This window comes from Triticum urartu, chromosome 5A (assembly GCF_056163025.1).
Source record: "Triticum urartu cultivar PI428250 chromosome 5A, HENAU_Tu73, whole genome shotgun sequence".
In the NCBI taxonomy this organism is placed as follows: domain Eukaryota; kingdom Viridiplantae; phylum Streptophyta; class Magnoliopsida; order Poales; family Poaceae; genus Triticum; species Triticum urartu.
In genome coordinates this window covers 625810418-625831923 of record NC_141877.1, presented here as the reverse complement: position 1 = coordinate 625831923, position 21506 = coordinate 625810418, and the positions used below count along the sequence as shown (strand labels likewise).

At 41.9% G+C, this 21506-nt stretch overlaps 1 non-coding gene and 1 pseudogene across 2 annotated transcripts; both read right to left on the bottom strand.

Annotated features, from left to right (window-relative positions):
- Positions 1–6633: 6633 nt before the first annotated feature.
- Positions 6634–6706, bottom strand: TRNAE-CUC (transfer RNA glutamic acid (anticodon CUC)). The gene has a single exon. It is a non-coding gene; the product is annotated as a tRNA-Glu (tRNA).
- A 7140-nt stretch (positions 6707–13846) lies between these two features.
- Positions 13847–17332, bottom strand: LOC125511143 (uncharacterized; annotated as a pseudogene). Its single transcript, XR_015603663.1, has 2 exons — positions 14499–17332; positions 13847–14407 (listed from the first exon to the last, which is right to left on the bottom strand). The product of XR_015603663.1 is annotated as an uncharacterized LOC125511143 (transcript).
- Between the last annotated feature and the right edge of the window lie 4174 nt (positions 17333–21506).

The window sequence follows — 21506 nt, the reverse complement described above, 5'->3', positions numbered from 1 at the left end:
GGTCTTCGCGCTCGGCCTCGCCCTCCCCCTGACCGCTATTCTCCTAGTCGATATGCTCTTTCGGCTATACTCGAGCCTACGTCTTATCGCGATGCTCTTGTTCATCCTGAATGGCAGTTTGCGATGGCAGAGGAGCTTGCTGCTCTTGAGCGCACCAGCACGTGGGATCTTGTTTCTCTTCTTCCCGGTGTTCGTCCCATCACTTGTAAGTGGGTCTACAAGGTTAAGACTCGCTCTGATGGTTCTCTTGAGCGTTACAAGGCTCGTCTTGTGGCTCGTGGTTTTCAGCAGGAGCATGGTCATGATTACGATGAGACATTTGCTCCTGTGGCCCATATGACCACTATCCGCACACTTCTCGTTATGGCCTCTATTCGTCATTGGTCTGTTTCTCAGCTTGATGTTAAGAATGCCTTTCTTAATGGTGAGCTGCGTGAGGAGGTATACATGCAGCCCCCACCTGGGTATTCTGTTCCTGATGGCATGGTCTGTCGTCTTCGTCGCTCTCTTTATGGCCTTAAGCAAGCCCCTCGCGCCTGGTTTGAGCGTTTTGCCTCTGTGGTGATTGCCGCTGGTTTTTCAGCGAGTGATCATGATCCAGCGTTGTTTGTCCACATTTCCACTCGTGGTCGGACTCTTCTTCTTCTCTATGTTGATGACATGATCATCACTGGTGACGACCCTGAGTATATTGCCTTTGTAAAGGCTCGTCTTAGTGAGCAGTTTCTTATGTTTGATCTTGGACCTCTTCGCTACTTTCTTGGGATTGAAGTCTCTTCTACCTCTGATGGCTTTTTTATATCCCAGGAAAAGTATATCCAGGATCTTCTTGCTCGTGCTGCTCTTACTGACGAGCGCATTGTTGAGACTCCTATGGAGCTCAATCTTCACCTTCGTGCTACTGATGGTGATCCTCTCCCTGACCCGATGCGTTATCGTCATCTTGTTGGCAGTCTTGTCTATCTAGCTGTCACTCGTCCGGACATCTCTTATTCGGTTCATATTCTGAGTCAGTTCGTCTCTGCTCCCACATCGGTTCACTATAGTCATCTCCTTCGTGTTCTTCGGTATCTTCGGGGCACGATCTCTCACCGTCTATTCTTTCCTCGCTCCAGTTCTTTACAGCTTCAGGCCTATTCAGATGCTACGTGTGCTAGTGATCCTTCAGATCGCCGTTCACTTTCTGCTTACTGTGTTTTTCTTGGTGGTTCTCTCATTGCCTGGAAGACGAAGAAACAGATTGCAGTTTCCCGTTCGAGTGCCGAGGCTGAGTTGCGAGCAATGGCTCTTTTGACGGCAGAGGTGACTTGGTTACGGTGGTTACTTCAGGATTTTGGTGTTTCTGTCACTACACCGACTCTGCTCTTATCTGACAGTACAGGTGCTATTAGCATTGCGCGTGATCCTGTGAAGCATGAGCTCACCAAGCATATTGGTGTTGATGCTTTCTATGTGCGTGCTGATGTGCAGGATCAGGTTATTGCTCTTCAGTATGTGCCTTCTGAGTTACAGTTGGCGGATTTCCTGACGAAGGCCCAGACTAGAGCACAACATGGCTTTTATCTCTCCAAACTCAGTGTTGTTCATCCACCATGAGTTTGAGGGGGGGGGGTGTTAGAGTTATAATATAAGTCATGTACCCTTTTGTATTTATCCCGTTGTATAAGGGGTTTCCTGCATATGTTCCACACCTGTACGTGTATATATATCGGCCTATGACCTCATGGGAATACAAGTTGCATATTCCTAACAGAAACAACGTCAATCCGGTTTGTTTCTGGTACAACAACCATGAGTTCTACATAGCGTTGGAAATGTTTTCTGTTGTATGATCATCATATCATAATAATGAATTGTAACTATCAGTTTGCTACTTCAGTCTAATGGCATTCTCTGTCAAAAACAACTGGCGTGTCCTGTTGAAATCCAAGATGTTTATTTATTTTTATTAGCTAAGCTGTGTTTGACCCATGTTTTTGTTTTTCCATCTGAGTTGGTTCACCATTTTGCTGAAGGCATGTACCATGCCTAAGCAAATATTCAGGATTTGAACATGGTATCATAACAAGCTTCTTGAAAACATTGTTTCTCTTAAAAAGTTTCATGGTTATCTTGGCTTAGTACGTACAGCAGGCCTGGTTGTTTCAGATCAATTGAATTTCCCCTGGACTGTCTGAACTACTGAGTGCTTGCAGGTTTCTTGAATTGAAAGGATCTTGTTGGCAGTAAAGGTTAGGGCCTTGGTTGGGTTAGTCTACAGATCATGTTACACAAAGACTTCTTGCCTTTTTTTGTTTACTGAAAATGAACCGATCTCTGCACATAAAAAACGTAGGTAGTTCAAATTATGGAAGCAGAAGAACAAAACACAGAAAAATGTTCCGTCTTCGTCGCTCTCTTTATGGCCTTAAGCAAGCCCCTCGCGCCTGGTTTGAGCGTTTTGCCTCTGTGGTGATTGCCGCTGGTTTTTCAGCGAGTGATCATGATCCAGCGTTGTTTGTCCACATTTCCACTCGTGGTCGGACTCTTCTTCTTCTCTATGTTGATGACATGATCATCACTGGTGACGACCCTGAGTATATTGCCTTTGTAAAGGCTCGTCTTAGTAAGCAGTTTCTTATGTTTGATCTTGGACCTCTTCGCTACTTTCTTGGGATTGAAGTCTCTTCTACCTCTGATGGCTTTTTTATATCCCAGGAAAAGTATATCCAGGATCTTCTTGCTCGTGCTGCTCTTACTGACGAGCGCATTGTTGAGACTCCTATGGAGCTCAATCTTCACCTTCGTGCTACTGATGGTGATCCTCTCCCTGACCCGATGCGTTATCGTCATCTTGTTGGCAGTCTTGTCTATCTAGCTGTCACTCGTCCGGACATCTCTTATTCGGTTCATATTCTGAGTCAGTTCGTCTCTGCTCCCACATCGGTTCACTATAGTCATCTCCTTCGTGTTCTTCGGTATCTTCGGGGCACGATCTCTCACCGTCTATTCTTTCCTCGCTCCAGTTCTTTACAGCTTCAGGCCTATTCAGATGCTACGTGTGCTAGTGATCCTTCAGATCGCCGTTCACTTTCTGCTTACTGTGTTTTTCTTGGTGGTTCTCTCATTGCCTGGAAGACGAAGAAACAGATTGCAGTTTCCCGTTCGAGTGCCGAGGCTGAGTTGCGAGCAATGGCTCTTTTGACGGCAGAGGTGACTTGGTTACGGTGGTTACTTCAGGATTTTGGTGTTTCTGTCACTACACCGACTCTGCTCTTATCTGACAGTACAGGTGCTATTAGCATTGCGCGTGATCCTGTGAAGCATGAGCTCACCAAGCATATTGGTGTTGATGCTTTCTATGTGCGTGCTGATGTGCAGGATCAGGTTATTGCTCTTCAGTATGTGCCTTCTGAGTTACAGTTGGCGGATTTCCTGACGAAGGCCCAGACTAGAGCACAACATGGCTTTTATCTCTCCAAACTCAGTGTTGTTCATCCACCATGAGTTTGAGGGGGGGGGGTGTTAGAGTTATAATATAAGTCATGTACCCTTTTGTATTTATCCCGTTGTATAAGGGGTTTCCTGCATATGTTCCACACCTGTACGTGTATATATATCGGCCTATGACCTCATGGGAATACAAGTTGCATATTCCTAACAGAAACAACGTCAATCCGGTTTGTTTCTGGTACAACAACCATGAGTTCTACATAGCGTTGGAAATGTTTTCTGTTGTATGATCATCATATCATAATAATGAATTGTAACTATCAGTTTGCTACTTCAGTCTAATGGCATTCTCTGTCAAAAACAACTGGCGTGTCCTGTTGAAATCCAAGATGTTTATTTATTTTTATTAGCTAAGCTGTGTTTGACCCATGTTTTTGTTTTTCCATCTGAGTTGGTTCACCATTTTGCTGAAGGCATGTACCATGCCTAAGCAAATATTCAGGATTTGAACATGGTATCATAACAAGCTTCTTGAAAACATTGTTTCTCTTAAAAAGTTTCATGGTTATCTTGGCTTAGTACGTACAGCAGGCCTGGTTGTTTCAGATCAATTGAATTTCCCCTGGACTGTCTGAACTACTGAGTGCTTGCAGGTTTCTTGAATTGAAAGGATCTTGTTGGCAGTAAAGGTTAGGGCCTTGGTTGGGTTAGTCTACAGATCATGTTACACAAAGACTTCTTGCCTTTTTTTGTTTACTGAAAATGAACCGATCTCTGCACATAAAAAACGTAGGTAGTTCAAATTATGGAAGCAGAAGAACAAAACACAGAAAAATGTTCCGTCTTCGTCGCTCTCTTTATGGCCTTAAGCAAGCCCCTCGCGCCTGGTTTGAGCGTTTTGCCTCTGTGGTGATTGCCGCTGGTTTTTCAGCGAGTGATCATGATCCAGCGTTGTTTGTCCACATTTCCACTCGTGGTCGGACTCTTCTTCTTCTCTATGTTGATGACATGATCATCACTGGTGACGACCCTGAGTATATTGCCTTTGTAAAGGCTCGTCTTAGTAAGCAGTTTCTTATGTTTGATCTTGGACCTCTTCGCTACTTTCTTGGGATTGAAGTCTCTTCTACCTCTGATGGCTTTTTTATATCCCAGGAAAAGTATATCCAGGATCTTCTTGCTCGTGCTGCTCTTACTGACGAGCGCATTGTTGAGACTCCTATGGAGCTCAATCTTCACCTTCGTGCTACTGATGGTGATCCTCTCCCTGACCCGATGCGTTATCGTCATCTTGTTGGCAGTCTTGTCTATCTAGCTGTCACTCGTCCGGACATCTCTTATTCGGTTCATATTCTGAGTCAGTTCGTCTCTGCTCCCACATCGGTTCACTATAGTCATCTCCTTCGTGTTCTTCGGTATCTTCGGGGCACGATCTCTCACCGTCTATTCTTTCCTCGCTCCAGTTCTTTACAGCTTCAGGCCTATTCAGATGCTACGTGTGCTAGTGATCCTTCAGATCGCCGTTCACTTTCTGCTTACTGTGTTTTTCTTGGTGGTTCTCTCATTGCCTGGAAGACGAAGAAACAGATTGCAGTTTCCCGTTCGAGTGCCGAGGCTGAGTTGCGAGCAATGGCTCTTTTGACGGCATAGGTGACTTGGTTACGGTGGTTACTTCAGGATTTTGGTGTTTCTGTCACTACACCGACTCTGCTTTTATCTGACAGTACAGGTGCTATTAGCATTGCGCGTGATCCTGTGAAGCATGAGCTCACCAAGCATATTGGTGTTGATGCTTTCTATGTGCGTGCTGATGTGCAGGATCAGGTTATTGCTCTTCAGTATGTGCCTTCTGAGTTACAGTTGGCGGATTTCCTGACGAAGGCCCAGACTAGAGCACAACATGGCTTTTATCTCTCCAAACTCAGTGTTGTTCATCCACCATGAGTTTGAGGGGGGGGGGTGTTAGAGTTATAATATAAGTCATGTACCCTTTTGTATTTATCCCGTTGTATAAGGGGTTTCCTGCATATGTTCCACACCTGTACGTGTATATATATCGGCCTATGACCTCATGGGAATACAAGTTGCATATTCCTAACAGAAACAACGTCAATCCGGTTTGTTTCTGGTACAACAACCATGAGTTCTACATAGCGTTGGAAATGTTTTCTGTTGTATGATCATCATATCATAATAATGAATTGTAACTATCAGTTTGCTACTTCAGTCTAATGGCATTCTCTGTCAAAAACAACTGGCGTGTCCTGTTGAAATCCAAGATGTTTATTTATTTTTATTAGCTAAGCTGTGTTTGACCCATGTTTTTGTTTTTCCATCTGAGTTGGTTCACCATTTTGCTGAAGGCATGTACCATGCCTAAGCAAATATTCAGGATTTGAACATGGTATCATAACAAGCTTCTTGAAAACATTGTTTCTCTTAAAAAGTTTCATGGTTATCTTGGCTTAGTACGTACAGCAGGCCTGGTTGTTTCAGATCAATTGAATTTCCCCTGGACTGTCTGAACTACTGAGTGCTTGCAGGTTTCTTGAATTGAAAGGATCTTGTTGGCAGTAAAGGTTAGGGCCTTGGTTGGGTTAGTCTACAGATCATGTTACACAAAGACTTCTTGCCTTTTTTTGTTTACTGAAAATGAACCGATCTCTGCACATAAAAAACGTAGGTAGTTCAAATCATGTTACACAATGGCATTCTCTGTCAAAAACAACTGGCGTGTCCTGTTGAAATCCAAGATGTTTATTTATTTTTATTAGCTAAGCTGTGTTTGACCCATGTTTTTGTTTTTCCATCTGAGTTGGTTCACCATTTTGCTGAAGGCATGTACCATGCCTAAGCAAATATTCAGGATTTGAACATGGTATCATAACAAGCTTCTTGAAAACATTGTTTCTTTTAAAAAGTTTCATGGTTATCTTGGCTTAGTATGTACAGCAGGCCTGGTTGTTTCAGATCAATTGAATTTCCCCTGGACTGTCTGAACTACTGAGTGCTTGCAGGTTTCTTGAATTGAAAGGATCTTGTTGGCAGTAAAGGTTAGGGCCTTGGTTGGGTTAGTCTATAGATCATGTTACACAAAGACTTCTTGCCTTTTTTTGTTTACTGAAAATGAACCGATCTCTGCACATAAAAAACGTAGGTAGTTCAAATTATGGAAGCAGAAGAACAAAACACAGAAAAATGTTCCGTCGCCGGGACTTGAACCCGGGTCTCTCGGGTGAGAGCCGAGTATCCTAACCACCTAGACTACGACGGATTGTGCTATTAGGCGTAAAATGTATTTTCTTATTTCTTGTTTCATTCTGACGGGCTAATGCACATTCAGTGTTGACTCGAGCCAGCAAGAACATGTGCTATACCCGTTACTTTTAACTGACCGATTGACGTGATGTGAGAAAAAAGAGGACCAATTGACACGATCAAAAGAAAAAGGTGTAGAGCTGGGCAATTTGTCTTGATGTCGCTCAACACTGCCACCAAAGGGAGGTCCTCAACTTTTGAGACTTGAAATTTGGTTGCATTTTTTGTTGATAGCTTACCAAGCTGATCACTTGGTAGAAATAGGATAAGAATTACTATATCCGTCCTTGTTCACTAGTCGCCTCATATTTTTGGTCATTTTTTACCATGATTTTAATAATTAATAAAATATAAGTTATACGTAGCAGAAATAATATCATTAGAAACTACATTCAAATGTGAATCCAACAATATATTTTTTGGTGACATACATTAACATTTTGCTAGTCAAATATATGATCAAAATTTGATCTAAAATATGATGTGAGACTAATAAACGCATATGGAGCGAAAAGTGGCTGCAGAGGCCGAGCTCCATTGAGCTCTATATACATTTCTCAGCCAAAATACTTTTTCCATAACTCAAAAAAAATCTGAAAAAAATGTTTTCATGTAGACATATACTTGAAGTATGCGTGTACAAATTTTCATAAACATATGTATTCATATGTGATGTATACAAAAAAGACAAATACACAGATTGAAATAGGCTTTTTCTTTGTTGTATTTGTATCAGATATTTGTCTTTTTTGTGTAGCATGCAAATGATCAAATTAGTTAATAAAATTTTATATATACTTAAAGAATATGCATATGTATTTGTACAAAAAAAATGGCATTTTTTGAAACTTTTAAATATATTTTGATTTTTTTTTTGCAAAACGAGCTCTATGGAGCCCGGTCTTTGCAACGCCACACTCCATATGGAGGTACTATGCAATCAAACAGTCCCACCAAAGTCTTCGTCAGAGGCAACACTAAGAGCACAACAAGTACCCTCAACAACATGGACACTACACGCGGTGGACAAGGAAAATTTCGAGATGTAGCATGTGGTTCTAAGCCTTCCAATGCCATATTTTGCCACATATTTTTTTGCTAAGTTTGTCTAAGCTTATGTTAATAAAATGGAAACTACAAGTTGAGCCTTAGTGTGGCAAAAAATATCTTCAACTTAGTCACAAGCCAAAAAAACCTCATAGTTTTCTGGACGTTAACAATGTGGACCGATTGCCCACCTAGTGACTGCCCATGCCACTCACCTTCTACCTCGACTTTGCCGCCTGTGCCAAAGCCTCTATGCTACCATCTCCACAAGCACATCGGCGACCTCCTCCTTGGCCACCTAATTTTCTTATTTAATCTCTACTATCAAAGGGAAATTTGTTGGCTTTTCTTCCATCGCTTCCACCTCTCTCATGGAGATATGCCCCTTCCCATCGATTTTATTTTAAACCATGTGATAACCCCCTTTATTTATTTTTCCAAAACTGACCCACACCTCCTTATTTTTGTGAACAAACCTTTGCAAAGCAATCAACACAAATCAAATAAATCGCCAATAGCAAGAAATTCTTGCAAGCAAACAATAAAATCAACTCACATAGTTGTACGTACACAATCTCAATCACGTCAGATCATTAGGGCTGGAATTCGAGCCGAGTCGAGCCAGCTCAGCTCGACTCGCTAGAGCTCGTTTTGTTGCCGAGCTAGCTTGACTCGGCTCGTTACTATAACGAGCTTAAACCCAAGATTGGCTCGACTCGTATAACACGCGAGCTGGCTCGTTTAGCTTGTTAAGCTCGTTAAAGATATGAACATAAAACCTTCAAAATGGTAAAATTGATTATGTATATATTAAACATATATATCACTAAACAATTGTAATTTCCTTGTAACGCATGAGTCTCCTAGGCGGATGGGCCTTCAACGGTTGGGCCTTGTGTTATGCGCCTGGAACGTAGGGTGCTGAGTGGCTTATCTTTTTTTGTATTGGGAGTGGCTGATCTTTTGTACCGAGCAGCGCCGGTCCTGGAGTTTCGGAGGCCCCGGGGCGAACTCAAATGAATTGGCCCAGCGAAGACATTGGAGGAAAATTTTGATTCCATATATTGATAAAAATCGTGAAAATCTATAATAAAATCATTGATAGCACCCTTCTGCAATCCAATGAACTCATCTGTTCGTTTCCTCTTTCTTCTTTTTTGGGAACCAGATAAATGTTTTTTGGGCAACATGTTTGCAAGAAAAGGAACAAAGGGACCTGAAGGTTGCTGTTCAAATCAGTGAGAATCTATGTTCTTCGGCTATCCAAATCTAATCATCAAGGAAACTAGAAGTCGAAGAGCAAGTCGGCAACACATGAACTCCACTCCAAATCTCCAACGCCGCTATACTGTTGTAAAAGGAAGAATATTATTAATCACTAGCTAGATTAAGATTGAGGGCAAAGAAAAGAGAAATTTCTCTAGATACTTACCTTTCTTTCCTGCAAGCATCCGGCGGTGGCCCGATCTGTGAGGCGAACGAGAAAACAAACCGGCGTGGAGACATGAGGAATCGCCGCCTCGCTCCTGTGCGCGCGTACCTTCTTGAGGCCTCTTGGCAATTGGGCTTCTGTTAGAAGTTGGATGATGGGCTTCTCAGCCTACAAACTTTTTCTTTTTCATTTTCATTTTACGAATTCATCAGGGCCTATATCATCTACTATACACACATTGCAGCACAGGTCGGGGCCCCTAGTTTGGTTGGGCCCTGGGCCGTCGCCCCTGCTGCCCTAGTCCAGGGCCGGCCCTGGTACCGAGCCTAACGAGTTACACAAGTACTCGTGAGATTGGCTCGTTTAACTTGGTCTATAAACGATCTTAAACTAAAACTTGACTCGACTCGTTATTCTTCGAGTTCGAGTCGATTCGAGCCGAGTCACGAGCTACTCGTTTAGCTCGCGAGCTTCGAGCTTTTTTTTCTAGCCCTACAGATCATATATGTCCTTACATTTGCCTACAGATTCTCTCCTCGTAGCATATCTCAGTCTCAATCCAATCAAAATCATCCTATGTTGAACTACTAGAATAAAGTTGCCCCATTTGCATCGCACGGGTATTTAGCTAGAAAGTTTTAAATGTATTGAAAATCACAAGCCAATCAACCTCGTAGTTTTTCGGACATCAAAGATGTGAACCTATCGCCCAACTGGTGACTGCCCATGCCGCTCACCTTCAACCTCGACTTCGCCGCCTTTGCCAAAGCCTCTACACTCGCTACCCTCTCTGCACTGTGCATCAGCGACCTCCTCCTTGGCCACCGGATTTTATTATTTAATAATATTTAAATGTATTGTTAAAATAAACGGTTTAACAATTGAGATATTTTGTATATGAAAAATAAAATGTTATGTACCTAGAAATAAATGTTCATATATTAAAAGTAATATTCGTATCATATTTTTTAACCTTGTACGAAAAATTCAGATTAAAATAATCATGCATTTGAAAATAGTTGTTCATGTATGTTAGAATATATGTTTCTTCAGAGGATTTGCAAGCTCTTTTTGGTGTTTTCTTCTGGTGGCGGTGATTTGCTACACAAATCATGACTATCGATGTCTTCTGGTCTATATTGACGACTTCCTGGTTGTTGCTTCTACAAGCTTCCGGGTTTAAACAAGTTCGCTCCATCAGAGAAGGTCTAGAGCTGGCAATAAGCTTTGCTCACGCCATGCCACACCAACGGATGCATGGGTATTAATAATTCGACACTCCTAAGAATTTGGATGTATTGTAAGGGTGTATGGAAAGACATGTGATACTAAATAAATGGCCTTAGGCCTTTTCCACACAAAAAAATTACAAGTGGTTATGTATTTTCCCCATACACAAAACAAAACAAGCAGAAAAAAAGGAACTAAAAAGCATCAGCAAAAATGTGAAAATGAATCGGAAGATGGTCCCGATCTTATTGGGCCCGGCCACCCACTTTGGAGTTGGGACAAAGGCGTAACTCTCATTATTTGTCGATGTGAGCGGCAAATAGGATTCCCAGGGAAAATTGGATGATGCATATCTGATGCTCAACCCATCAAAATGTCAACAAAACGCGTGTGGACACCCCATTTTGGGTTTCGGTTTATTTCTTTGTTTCTTGCATTTTTGTCTATTTTTCACCCTTTTCTCGATTTATGTTTATGGTTTTTCTTTTTACACTTCATTTTTTTCCATGAATGCATGAAATTCGCGCGTGTGTTAATAACTTTTTTAAATACAATTATTATAACCTTTAACCGAAATGCTTCTTTCTACCCTCACAAAATAATGCTTCTTTCAAAAGTACTTTTTATAAAAATCGGGGAAGTAAATGGGGCGTTCCATGGCCGGGCCATACAAGGTCCTTCAGTCATTTCCTCGACTAATAAAACAGGAGGTCTCAAAAAATGGGAAGATGTAACACAATATATGGTTGATTGTTTGAGTTGGGCCTTTTGCTGAAACCAAAGCTCGGTTTCTACTCGCCCTTGTTGATGTTTTCTTATCTAGGGTGGTGGCGATTTGCTTCACAGATCGCGGCCGTGGGCATCTCCTGGTCTGCATCGATGATTTCCATTCGTTTTTTTTTTTTTTGGTGAATCAGTGGTGAATTCTAGGGCTTATACGCCCAAGGGTAGGATTGGACCAGGCCGCTGGAGACCCAGAGGCTGAGGCGATCGCGAGTCGCGACCTGAGACCTCAGTCGACGTCGAAGACGCACGCTCCCGCTCCGGCGGTCTTCAGCCGACTCAACCACCGCGATCTTCTGCCGTCCCGAGCAATACAAGTGCCGCGTTGGCGATGCTCCGATCCGCCACTGGGCTCGCGCTCCGGCGGCCGGCACTGGCCCGTCGGTTCTCCGGCAGCAGCGGAGGCAGCTACACCACCCGGGTACGTACGTACGTAGGCATCTCTGCTTGTCGACGGGTAATTTGCGTATTCGTATGTCTGGGAGGGATTGTAAGCCTGCAGTAGTATTTCCCTACCTTGGCTCGAGGCTCGACTAGTTGTGATTTTCAGCTTCCTTTTGATTGTAGTAACTTTTTTTAAAAAAAATTGATTGTAGTAACTTATTCAGCTACTCCGATTTATAGAGGATGATGTCCTCCGATGGTACGGATTATGGATCCTGGACGGCTGATAACATCAAGAGAGCAATAGAATCTTTTTACGAAAACTGGTACTGCATACATCATCCTTATTTGATGATTTTGCCATTTTCAACCTCTTCTCGTTGCTCATTTCTTCATAATTATTCCCAAACAAACTGTTCATAAATTCATTTATTTTCTGAATTGTTGCTGAGGTTTGCAACATATCTGATCTGCTGATGGTGGCTTTATTACAGGAGAGGGCCTGAGCTGCTGTTTGGCTGCATCGCCCTTACCATGATGGTCACATACAAGTACAACGTGACAGGGAAGGGAATAATGGGATACAGATTCGACGAGGCGAGGAAGGAGCGGGAGGCCAGGGAGCGGCGGGAGGAGGCGAGGAAGAACAATATTGATATTTCTCTCTACTGATCTCTTTGCACACACACCCAAACATATGGGTATGTGGCAGTTATTATCTTGGGAACATCAGGAAGAAGGCCACACTCTGTCAGAACTGCTTTTCATAAGGCTTGACAGCCCTTTTAGCTTCTGTGTGTACTTTCTATTTTATTTATTTATTTACTGCGGTCAGCATGCTTGTAGCACATCATTTCCAACATAACCAGCATCGCATAAAACACTTTCAGACTCCAACTCGTTGCTGTCATTGTGTCGAGCATTTTCAGACATATAGCATTGCATCAAGCATTTTCAGACCATTCATGTCAAGTCATTGCATAGCAAGCAGCGCAATAAGCTACTACCTCCGTTCCAAAATACTTGTTTGAAACCATTTGCATAACCAGCTGCCATCTCTTCTCACCCAATCCCTCTCCTCCTGCCGCTTTTGTTTTCCAATCTCGGTTAAGATGGGTTTGAAATTCAATTACCTACTCCTACTCCTCGTGTTCAATCACCTCCATGACCACTCCCTACTCCTCTTGTTCAATCACCTCCATGAGACCATGACACTCGATCCCCAATGGGGCACTAGCTCGCAGTCGCTAGAACCGCGTCAAGAAGACCACAAGTGCTCAACACACTACTGATAATATCCTCCTCTCGTTCCATACCAAAGCACATGCACATTGCAAGTCTAATATATATAAGCCAGATTTGACTTAAAAGACGATGACCATTTAGAGCTCATAGTAGGATCACCACATGATAATGTCATCAAGAGGCAGAGTTTCCAGTTCCTTACAGGGTCAGAATAAATTACGCACATGCAGTCTCACATAAGCATCACCGAAGGAAGTTCTGAGTTTTATCCAAGGTCAGCTCCAGGAGAGAGATAATTTTATGTGGAAGAAATGAGCAAGCAAACAGTCAATATAGCTCTATCCTTTGCACGCTTTGCCTCATGAACTAGGTGATGCCCCATCACACACGCAAATTAATGCCTCGACATATGAACAAGTTTTCATGTCGAACACTTGCTTTTGGTAAGCATTTTTATTACTAAACTTTTAAATTGTTGAGTATGTTACTTTTACATACATTGTTGCTTGGTATCTACCCGTATATGGCGTACATGCGAGCACCGGGACGTTTTTGTCCTGGGTCTGCCCCTGCAGATGCTGTTGGCCTTCCCTGAGGACGATGACGACTTCCACATGTACAATGCCAATGAGGCATATGATGAAACGAAGGAAAGGTAAAAAATTGGTTTTCGTTTGTTTAATTTGTACAATACGCAATCATAATTTTACATGAAAATTTGTATTGTTCATTACTTTTGTAATTATAATAATATAGTCAACAATCATACATGAAGATGATGAACGAGGTGGTAGGTATAGATGATATGTCTTTGTTCACTCTGTTTAAGGATGGCGATGATTTTGCTTCCAAAACAAAGATGTTAAAAATACGACATGCAAGAACACGAAGAAGATCAAATCAACACAGTGTGGACACAAGAAATTTAGCGTGGAAAACCCCTCCAATGAGAAGGGAAAAAACCACGGGCTCCAGCCAACGAATTTCACTATATCGGGATAGGTTACAAACGTTAGAGATTTACAACGATTGGCTGATGTAGTAACAAAACACAAGGTTTGAAATTCGTAAATCCGCTCCTAACATATAGGCTGTGCAACAAGCGCCAATCTTACAAAAATGTACTTGTTAAGATAGCTAATGCTACATAAGCAACGAAAGTGCTACTTCAGTTCTCTATGATATATGCATCTCTGATGCCATGTAGCTTGGCAGCCACCTCTTGCATGTTGATGCGAATACCCGGAGATGTCTTGGTGCAGCAAAGACCAATGTTTAGCATACATAGCAGAGAGCATACACCTTTTCCATTCAAACCAATTGGAGTATCATGACAAAGCTCCAACTCTTGTATCAGTTGAGGATCGATAATCTCAATTACTCTATCAGGTAAACTGGTCTCTGTAAACTTCACAATACTCAGTCCATCCTTAAACATGTCATCAGTTGGCCTTCTCCCAAGGAATATCTCGAGGAGGACAACACCAAAGCTGGAAACATCTGCGGCGGTTGAAACTTGACCACCACTTGCATATTCTACAAATGGAATGGATAAAAAGAGGAGTTAATTTCTCTTTCACTCGTTAAGACAAATGTAGATCAACACAAGATATAATAAGGCTGTTACCTGGAGCAGCGTATCCGATCGTCCCCATTAGTCCAACCGAAGAAGAGTTTGGGTTACCAAGAGATAACACCGTGGAACCAACTTTGAATCTTGCCAAGCCAAAGTCTCCAACATGAGCTGTCATATTGTCATCCAAAAGAATGTTGCTAGGCTTCAGATCACAATGAACCATTGTTCCTTGATTGTTATGGTGTAGGTACTCCATTGCATCTGCTACATCCACCATAATGCTCATCCTTTGAGTCATTGTAAGAAGGTTCAACTTTGAAGATCCTTCAGAGTCTCTAGTTGAATATAGTAGTTTATGTAAGTCTCCTCGTGGCATGAACTCATACACTAGGGCCTTGAAATCAATACCATTAGAATAAATACTTGAGCATGCAGTTCGAATTGGGACCAGATTACGGTGCCGAAGATTTTTCAATGCATTACATTCCGCAAAAAAGCTCTTTTGTGCTCCTCTTGTCTCGAGGTTGAAGACTTTTACTGCAACCTCATTTTCTTCTTCAAATAGTTTTCCTTGGTATACAGAACTATACCTCCCGTTGCCAATTAAGTTGGATGTTGAAAATCCTTGTGTTGCTCTCGCTAGATCATTGAAAGGAACTTTGGGAAATGTTGTAGAAAATGAAGGCAAAGATATAGATTCTCTCTTGTGTTTTCCTCTCCAGAGAATTAAGCCAAATATGACAATAGCAAGTGACACCATACTGGCTGTTAGTATAACTCCTTCGAGCACTAAATATTTCTTGTGTCTAGTTGAACTTGAAGGCATAACAGAACATGCTGGCATGTGTAACTCCAGTGCCCCACCACAAAGACCCTTCTTTCCATCAATCCACACAACAGTAGCATTACGGAAGATACCTTTTGTTGGAACCTCACCTTTAAGATTGTTGAATGACAAATCTATTTTCTCAAGATATTGTAGGTTGCCAAGAGTTATTGGTATTGGCCCAGTTAAGTTATTCGTGGAACAGTTCAAAACTTTGAGGCTGGTGTTATGTGGCCTAATGAAGTGGGAATGCTTCCAATAAAAATATTTGAGTCTAATTCAATGTATTCTAAACTTTCACAATCACCCAGACTGTTTGGAATATCTCCGGATAGCTTGTTTGATGAAGACGCAAAATTTATGAGTTGTTTAGCATTCCCAATGCTTGTAGGAAGTTGTCCGTGGAGGTTATTGAAAGATACATTAATTATATTTATTGCTGGTATTTTGAAGATCTCCATTGGAATCTTACCATCAAGATTGTTGCTGGAAATGTCCAAATATTGAAGCATTGGAAAGTTTCCAAAACTTGGTGGTATATGGCCAGTTAACTGGTTCGAGAATATAGTGAGCAATCCCAATTGAGACAAGTTGGACAAGGATGATGGAATGATCCCTGTAAAGAAGTTTGTGTTCAAACGAACTTGTTCCAAAGGTTTGAGAATTCCAATCCACTCAGGAAGCACACCTGTAAAATGATTCCCCTCCAATGCTAAAACAAACAGGTTGCGATGGTTTTCTATGCCGGGAGGAAAACCTCCCTATAGTTGATTTTCATTCAAGTATAGACGTTGGATTTGACTCGAAAGGTTGCCTAATGAACTTGGTACCTGCCCTGATAGACGATTCCAACCCATCCCGAACACTTGTAGCTCCGTACAGTTGCCTAAGCTGTCCAAAAACTCCCAATCTTCCCTGCTATGTGCTTGGAGTTGATTTCTTTCAAGATTCAAATGTGCGAGGTTGGTAAGTTTGCCAATCTTGGGCACCGATCCGGTGAAGTGGTTTCGGCTCAAATCAATGAAGATTAGATTGGAAGCATTAGCAAGTGAACTAGGAATGTGCCCTCGAAACAAGTTGGCTCCCAATTGAAGTATCTGGAGATTGGGAAGTGAGGAACATAAATTTGGTGGTACCTCCCCACTTAGACCATTGAGAGCAAGGGAAAGGCCGACAAGTGTAGAAAGATTCAAGATGGCTTGGGGAAACCTACCTGTGAGCTGATTGATACCAACATACAGGGTCTGCAAGCTGGACAAGTCTGCAAACTCACTTGGGATATTTCCCTTGAAGTGATTATATGCAAAGGAAATCACTTTTAGTGTTGTGATATTGGCAAGAGAAGCTGGGATGGTGCCAGTGAGGTTATTAGCTGGAAGTTTTAACAGCTGAAGGCGAGGAGGCAAATCAGCAGGAAATTGGCCAACTAGATTGTTAAATGAAAAACGCAGATCCTTGAGCTTCGAGCAGTTTGCAAAACTCGGTATCCTACCTTGCAGTGTGTTATTTTCCAAGTGCAAGGTTTGGAGGCGGCGCAAGTGACCAAGGGAGGGTGGAATCTCCCCGGTAAGTGAGTTTTCCGTCAGGGCTAGAGAGTGCAAGAATGAAAGGTTCCCAAGTGTAGGAGAGATGTGTCCTACTCCTACCAAACCTCGGCTTGTAAGGTTTAGAGAAGTGACACGATGTGGTAGAGTCTTCTTTGTCCTGCACAAGACACCTTCCCAGTTGCAGAAGTGTGTGCTATCATTCCAGGACATGAAGACTTGCTGCGGATCGAGACTGATTGCATTTTTGAATCCCAGCAGTGATAGTCGATCTGTCTCGTTTCCATGCAAGGAGGAGGAGCTGCAGATGGCGGCATGTGCAGTGCAAGCCACCAACACCAAGAGAAGCAACTGTCGGGTCTTAGCAGTAACCTTCATAGCTGGGCAGCTAGTGGTACGTGCGCTGGTCGAATTAGATCGATCCTCAGTATGTAATATATGCGAAAGGAGAAATTTTTAGATGGTTAATAAATGACATAATATATGCTAGCAGATATTCATGAATTCATGGATTGTTCTGGGTGAATCACCTGGGGGATTTCCTTTTCTTTCCTGGCAGGAATAAGAGCTACGCCTTCGGCTGCAGGGCAGAGACGAGACCAACAAAGCATATACGTATATGTTTACAAGTTTGGAGTATGGAGTGTTTGATTCTTCCCGTTCACCATTGTTCTTAATTTATAGGCGCGTCACTGGTATTCTACTTACCACACGCTTGCTCGGAGATACTTTCTGCTGCTGACTGGTCTCCATTCCTCTCAAATATTAGATCGCTACTGCTGACCACTGCTGTCATGGGTCTTGGGTCATGAAAGACGAGGAATATTTACAGACCACACTATTTACACGCTAGAAGGACTCAGTAGCTATGGGTCTTGGGTCCTCGTCGTATACTGCACAAGTGTTCTCATCACTCTACATCAAGTAGATTCCTAAAGAAATCCACATCAAGTACTGCATACCTTTCAAAGATGTCGGCAAGAATTATTGTGGAAAGAAAGAAATGTGTTTTATAATTTATTGCTTCGCCATAGTTTTGTATTAGGTGCTAGGGATCAGACCATCATTGCAGAAACTGCAAAAAAGAAAAATAAAATCTAAGAGCGCTTATGAGCTTTTCCAAAGTATTTCTAGATGAAAATTAAAGCAAAGCCATGGCTCTAAGTAGACGAACTAATCCACCATTTTCACTTATATATAACTACTTTCAAATGTGCCTCTGCGTTGCTACGGTTTTGATTCGTATTGAATATCAAAGTTAGTTTTAAGGCCAGGAAGAGTATCTTTAGGCCACGGATTCAATTTCTTGTCGGATATTACCGTCCAGAATGCAGATCTTTCTTATTGAATATTGGTCGTGCTGCTGTTTTTTGGAAGTCTTGCAAGCAGGCGATCTTAATGGGATCGACTATGAAAGCAGAACTCACAACATTAGACACATCATGCGTCGAAACAGAATGGCTTCGAGAGCTCTTGATGGATTTGCCAGTGGTTGATAAGTCAGTCCTGGTTATACTTATGAACTGTGATAATCAAACCGTGATTGTCAATACTAAGAGTTCAAAGGACAACATGCAATCCACAAAGCACGTAAGAAGAAGATTAAAATTCGTCTTGCATTCTAGAAACTCCGGAGTTATAGCATTGGATTACATCCAAACGGCTAAGAATCTGGCGGATCCCTTCATGAAAGGGCTATCACGGATTGTGATAGAAAATGCATCGAGGGGGATGGGCATGAGACCCACGTAAGTAGCCATGGGGTAACCCAACCTACGTGATCGGAGATCTCGTGAATTAGGACCTGGGAAAATAATTCAACGGTCAACTGAGGAGAGTATCCTTACTAACACACTCCAATACTCTCTTAATCTGTAAGGCAGCCGACTTTTGTCTTAATGTGTTTCAAAAGTTGTGTAAGTAAGATACTATTCTACAGAGCATTCTTTGAAGGAACACACCTATATGAGCCCGACTACTGGTCACACAGTCTATGAGATTGGGTAATCTTTAGAAAGCTCATGAGAAGATAAGGGGTAGGATTAATAAGCTTCACCCATAGGGTTTAGCCTTCGGCAACCACGTATCAGCTGACAACAGGCGAAACTTTAGCACACTAAACTGACAATTCAAGGCATGGTCTATTGAAGAAGTGTAATCCTGTTGCTCTAGGTAAAAGTTCAACTTAATAGTCTCTACTGAAAATTCTGATATATCAAATATTGTTTGGAACGGTTGACAAACTATGTGCCTCGAGATCTAGTAGGGTATTGTTGGATTATAGGTGCGCTTTGGCCTATATAAGACAATAATTCCTGATTAATCTCTAAGGCCCATTTAGGTGCATGACAAGTGGTGGGAAATTTAGTATCATACTGCTACAATAGTAAGAGTGAGATCTTTTTATAAAGGTTACTCTATCACATGTCATTAGAAGATGGAGAAGAGGAATTGTACACGCGCACTCCTCCTCCTCCGCCGTCTGCCTCGCCTCATCATGATGTGCGCGGGCCGCGGATGACGGAAGCGAGCCGAGTCTTATTTTTACCGATCAAGAATGGTTAATTAATTCTGTCGTGGGTCTTGGATCATATTACACGCTGGAAGACTCACTAAGCTATTGGTCTTGGGTCATCGTCGTTTACTGCACAAGTGTTCTCATCACTCTACATCAAGTAGATTTCTTAAAGAAAAAAGTCCACATCAAGTACTGCATACCTTTCAAAGCTACATGTTGGCAAGAATTATTGTGAAAAGAAAGAAATGTGTTATATAATCTAAGAGCGCTTATGTGCTTTTCGAAAGTGTTTCTGCATGAAAAATAAAGCAAAGATATGGCTCTAATCAGACGAACTAATCCACCATTTTCACTTATATAACTACTATCAAATGGACGTGGAGTTTCTACACCTGCACACAAATGCTCCTGGTGTGAAGTAAAATTTTAAAATAGAAAAAATTCTAAAAATTCTTTAAAAAAATTGTGACATACTTATGAAATGTTTGTTGTGCATACAAAATTGGTAAAAAAAATAAAATCAATGCTCTGAAAATATTACTTTTGAACGCATTTTGGAGCTTTGTTTTTTTTTTGTCATGACTTCTACCAATGTGATTTCGTGATGAAATTTTGCATGCACAACAAACATTTCTTAAAGTATGCCACGAAAAAAATCAAAATTCTTTGAATTTTTTTTATTTTACTATTCACACCAGGAGCATTTGAGCTCGGGTGTAGGAAGGTACTTTCACTATCAAATGTGCATCTGCGTTGCTACGGTTTTGATTTTTATTGAATATTGAAAGTTAGTTTTAAGGCCATGAAGAATGTCTTTAGGCCACGGATTCGATTTCTTGTTGGCTATTACAGTCCAGAATGCAGATCTTTCTTATTGAATATTGGTTGTGCTGCCGTTTTCTGGAAGGCATGTAAGCAGACGATCAAAACGGGACCAACCATGGAATCATAACTCATAACATTAGACACATTATGCGTCGAAGTAGAATGGTGTCGGGAGCTCTTGATGGATTTGCCAGTGGCTGATAAGCCAGTCCCGGCCATCCTTATGAACTGTGATAATAAAACGGTGATTGCCAAGGCTAAGAGCTTAAATGACAATATGCAATCCACAAAGCACATAAGAAGAAGATTAAAATTCGTCCGACATTCTAGAATCTCTGGAGTTATAGCATTGGATTACATCCAAACGGCTAAGAATCTAGCTGATCTCTTCACGAAAGGGCTATCACGGTTGTGATAGAAAATGCATTGAGGGAGATGGGCAAAAGACCCACGTAAGTTGCCATGGGGGTAAACCAACATATGTGATCGGAGATTCCGTGAATTAGGACTCGAAAATACAACCCCACGGTCAACTGAGGAGAGTATCCTTACTAACCCACTTCGTTGGAGATGCAATACTCTCGTAATTTGTAAGGCAAGCTGACTTTTGTCTTAATGTGTCCCATAGCTTGTGTAAGCTAGATGCTATCCTACATAGCATTCTTTGGAGGAACACACATGTGTGAGTCCGACTGCTAGTCACAGTCTATGAGATTGGATAATCTCTAGGAAGCTCATGAGAATGCAAGGAGTATGACTATAATAAGCTCCACCCGTGAGGATTAGCCTTCGGCAACCACGTATCAGCTGACAATGGCGAAACTTCTGCACGCTAAACTGACAATTCAAGGTATAGTCCATTATTTAGTTGTGAAGAAGTCTAATCCTGTTGCTCTAGATAAAAATTCAACTTAGCAGTCTTCACTAAAAATTCTGGTATATCAAACATTGTTTGAAACAGTTGACAAACTTATGTGCCTTGAGATCCGGTGGGGGTTGTTGGATTATAGATGGGCTTTGGCCCATATAAGACAATAATCCCCGGTTAATCCCTAAGGCTCATTTAGGTGCATGGCAAGTGGTGAGAAGTTTAGTACCATACCGCTGCAATAGTAAGAGTGAGACCCCCATTATAAGGTTTGTTCTACCACATGCCATTGGGATCTTGGGAAGAGGAGTTGTATATGTGCGCTCCTTCTCCGCCGCCTCCAGCCTTGCCTCGTCATGACACGCGTGTGGGTTGTGGGTATGAGCCAAGCCTTATTTTTGCCGGTCAAGAATGGTTAATTAATTGTGTATTAATTAACGAGTCACTAACTGAAGTGCCACTGTCCGAGACGTTGGAC